Genomic DNA, 5,696 nt, shown 5'->3' on the forward strand with positions numbered 1-5,696 from the left:
GTGTGTACATGTGTGTACATGTTTGTACATGAGTATACATGTGTGTACATGTGTATACATGTGTGTACATGTGTGTCCACACATGTACACTCATGTACAAACATGTACACATTTCTGATAAACTAAAGCTTGAACATATATCCTAGTAAGAAAGAGGAAAGTAAAACTAAAATATAAGAAAATTTGTATTGGTACCAAAAAAATTCCACACCAAAAAATTTTCCACTCAGCCTATTCAAATAATGAGGTGAAAAAATGTACATGTGTGTACATGTTTGTACATGAGTGTACATGTGTGTACATTTGTATACATGTGTGTACATGTGTGTACACACATGTATACACAGATGTACACACATGTACACACATGTACACACATGTATACACATGTACACACATGTACACTCATGTACAAACATGTACACACATGTGTGTACATGTGTATACCTGTGTGTACATGTGAGTACACACATGTACACTGATGTACACACATATACACACATGTACACACATGTATACACATGTGTGTACATGTGTGTGCATGTTTGTACATGAGTGTACATGTGTGTACATGGGTATACATGTTTGTACATGTGTGTACATGTGTGTACACACATGTACACTCATGTACACACATGTACACACATGTATACACATGTACACACATGTGTGTACATGTGTGTACATGTGTGTACACACATGTGCACTCATGTACAAACATGTACACACATGTGTGTACATGTGTATACCTGTGTGTACATGTGTGTACATGTGAGTACACACATGTACACTGATGTACACACATATACACACATGTACAAACATGTATACACATGTGTGTACATTTGTGTACATGTTTGTACATGAGTGTACATGTGTGTACATGTGTATACATGTGTGTACATGTATGTACATGTGTGTACACACATGTACACTCATGTACACACATGTACACACATGTGTATATGTTTGTACATGTGTGTACATGTGTGTACATGTGTGTACACACATGTACACTCATGTACAAACATGTACACACATGTGTGTACATGTGTATACCTGTGTGTACATGTGTGTACATGTGAGTACAAACATGTACACTGATGTACACACATATACACACATGTACACACATGTATACACATGTGTGTACATGTGTTTACATGTTTGTACATGAGTTTACATGTGTGTACATGTGTATACACGTGTGTACATGTGTGTACATGTGTGTACACACATGTACACTCATGTACACACATGTACATACATGTATACACATGTACACACATGTGTGTAAATGTGTGTACATGTGTGTACATGTGTGTACATGTGTGTACACAGATGTACACTAATGTACAAACATGTACAAACATGTGTGTACATGTGTATACCTGTGTGTACATGTGTATACATGTGAGTACACACATGTACACTGATGTACACACATATACATACATGTACACAAATGTATACACATGTGTGTACATGTTCGTACATGTTTGTACATGAGTGTACATGTGTGTACATGTGTGTACACACATGTACACTCATGTACACACATGTACACACATGTATACACATGTACACACATGTGTGTACATGTGTGTACATGTGTGTACATGTGTGTACACACATGTACACACATGTACACACATGTACACACATGTAAACACATGTACACACATGTGTGTACATGTGTGTACATGTGTGTACACACATGTACACACATGTACACACATGTACACACATCTGTACATGTTTGTACATGTGTGTACGTGTGTGTACATGTGTGTACATGTGTGTACACACATATACACACATGTACACACATGTATACACATGTGTGTTTATGTGTGTACATCAGTGTACATGTGTGTACTCACATGTACACACATGTACACACAGGTATACACATGTACAAACATGTGTACATTTTTGTACATGTGTGTACATGTGTGTATATGTGTGTACATGTGTGTACACACATGTACACTCATGTACAAACATGTACACACATGTGTGTACATGTGTATACCTGTGTGTACATGTGTGTACATGTGAGTACACACATGTACACTGATGTACACACATATACACACATGTATACACATGTGTGTACATGTGTGTACATGTTTGTACATGAGTGTACATGTGTGTACATGTGTATACATGTGTGTTACATTTGTGTACATGTGTGTACACACATGTACACTCATGTACACACATGTACACACAGGTATACACATGCACACACATGTGTACATGTTTGTACATGAGTGTACATGTGTGTACACACATGTACACTCATGTACACACATGTACACACATCTGTGCACATGTTTGTACATGTGTGTACATGTGTGTACATGTTTGTACATGAGTGTACACACATGTACACTCATGTACACACATGTACACACTTGTGTACATGTTTGTACATGTGTGTACATGTGTGTACATGTGTGTACATGTGTGTACACACATGTACATGTGTGTACATGTGTGTACACACATGTACACTCATGTACAAACATGTACACACATGTGTGTACATGTGTATACCTGTGTGTAAATGTGTGTACATGAGTGTACATGTGTGTACACACATGTACACACATGTACACACATGTATACACATGTACACACATGTACACTCATGTAAAAACATGTACACACATGTACACACATGTGTATACATGTGTGTATATGTGTTTACATCAGTGTACATGTGTGTACTCACATGTACACACATGTACACACAGGTATACACATGTACACACATGTGTGTACATGTTTGTACATGAGTGTACATGTGTGTACACACAAGTACACACATATACACACATGTACAAAAATGTACACATTTGTGTACATGTGTATACCTGTGTGTACATGTGTGTACATGTGAGTACACAAATGTACACTGATGTACACACATAAACACACATGTACACACATGTGTACACATGTGTGTACATGTGTGTACATGTTTGTACATGAGTGTAAATGTGTGTACATTTGTATACATGTGTGTACATGTGTGTACACACATGTACACTCATGTACACACATGTACACACATGTCTACACATGTACACACATGTGTGTACATGTGTGTACATGTGTGTACATGTGTGTACACACATGTACACTCATGTACAAACATGTACACACATGTGTGAACATGTGTATACCTGTGTGTACATGTGTGTACATGTGATTACACACATGTACACTGATGTACACACATATACACACATGTACACAATTTTATACACATGTGTGTTCATGTGTGTACATGTTTGTACATGAGTTTACATGTGTGTACATGTGTATACATGTGTGTACATGTGTGTACATTTGTGTCCACACATGTACCCTCATGTACACACATGTACACATTTCGATAAACTAAAGCTTGAACATATATCCTAGTAAGAAAGAGGAAAGTAAAACAAAAATATAAGAAAATTTGTATTGGTACCAAAAAAATTCCACACCAAAAAATTTTCCACTCAGCCTATTCAAATAATGAGGTGAAAAAATATACATGTGTGTACATGTTTGTACATGAGTGTACATGTGTGTACATGTGAGTACACACATGTACACACATGTACACACATATACACACATGTACACACATGTATACACATGTACACACATGTACACTCATGTACAAACATGTACAAAAAATGTAATGTGAAAACATCTTCTACTGTTCAGATTTACATTCGTAAATCACACACAATAAAGAAACTTTAAATGAGAAAATGACTGAGGTTAGTTTTCAACAGAGGAAAGTAGGTGTTATTCGAAGTCAATCTTATAAATATGGAAGTTGTTTATTATTATGATTGCAAAACTAGATAATTGAAGGTCTTTAACGTATATTCTTGAGAATAATTAACGCGTATTTACTTTACTTTTGAAATGTACTTCAGGAGGGATTGAGTTGAAGGTATTAGAGAAATTGTCATTATCCATACATGTGTGTGCACATGTACACCCATGTACACACATGTACACACATGTATACACATGTACACACATGTGTGTACATGTGTGTACATGTGTGTACACACATGTACACTCATGTACACACATGTACACACATGTGTACATGTATGTACATGTCTGTACATGTGTGTACATGTGTGTACATGTGTGTACATGTGTGTACACACATGTACACTCATGTGCACACATGTACACACATGTATACACATGTACACACATGTACACGTGTACATGCACATGTACACTCATGTACAAACATGTACACACATGTGTGTACATGTGTATACATGTGTGTACACTGTGTGTACATGTGAGTACACACATGCACACTGATGTACACACATGTACACACATGTACACACATGTACACACATGTGTGTACATGTGTACATGTTTGTACATGATGTATGTGTACATGTGTATACATGAGTGTACATGTGTGTACACACATGTACACACATGTACACACATGTGTGTACATGTGTATACATGTGTGTACCTGTGTGTACATGAGTGACATGTGTGTACACACATGTACACACATGTACACACATGTATACACATGTACACACATGTACACTCATGTACAAACATGTACACACATGTACACAAATGTGTATATATGTGTGTACTCATGTACATGTGTATACCTGTTTGTACATGTGTGTAAATGTGAGTACACACTTTTACACTGATGTACACACATATACACACATGTACACACATGTATACACATGTTTGTACATGTGTGTACATGTTTGTACATGAGTGTACATTTGTGTACATGTGTATACATGTGTGAAGAGCTATTTTGAGAGTTTTTCACTGACAATTCCATTTTTTTAGCCAAGCCTTGACCTCCCTAATTGAAGGATATGAATTAGAACCATGGGAACGTATTTTCATCGTATTTTGCGTATGTTCCTAGTAGAAAAAAACTTAAAAGGCATATTGTGTTATATTCGTTTTATTTTAATAAGTCTTAAAAATTTTTTATAAAAGCCTTGAACACACTCATAGAAGGATATGAAATAGATCCATAGGAACGTATTTTCATCTTATTTTGAGTATTTCCGTTTGAAAAAACACTGAAGAGCCAGATAAAAAGCAATATTGTTGAGATTGTCCCTTTCAATTCACTTATTTATCCATGCCTAGACCACACTACTTGAAGGATATGAAGTAGAACCCAGGGACCGTATTTTCATTTTATTTAGAGAATTTCCGTTGGAAAAAACACTTAAACGAAACATTAAAAGATATATTTGTGATTTTTTAACTGAAAATTACATTTTTTTATCCAAGACTTTAACTCCCTAATTGAAGGATATGTAATAAAACCAAGTGAACGGTTGTTTAGAGTATTTAACTTACGTTCTTTGGAAAAAACACTGAAAGGAAACATTATGTTCTATTTTCTTGTAATTTCCCAGGAATATTACATTTTTTTATACATTTTGTTACCTCGAGATTGATAGTATATGAATTAGAACCATGGGAACTTATTTTCACTGTATTTTCGTTGGAAGAAAACACTGAAAAGCCATATTAAGAGCTATATTTGTATAGATTTTACTTACAATTCCATTTTTTAGCCAAGCCGTGACTCCCCTACGTATCGTAGATTAACTTTAAAATGGCGAAATTTTTTCCATCTTTTTTCGTAAATGGTTTCT

This window comes from Artemia sp. Qi Xiang Cuo, chromosome 3, assembly GCF_049724085.1.
Source record: "Artemia sp. Qi Xiang Cuo chromosome 3, ASM4972408v1, whole genome shotgun sequence".
Lineage (NCBI taxonomy): Eukaryota > Metazoa > Arthropoda > Branchiopoda > Anostraca > Artemiidae > Artemia > Artemia sp. Qi Xiang Cuo.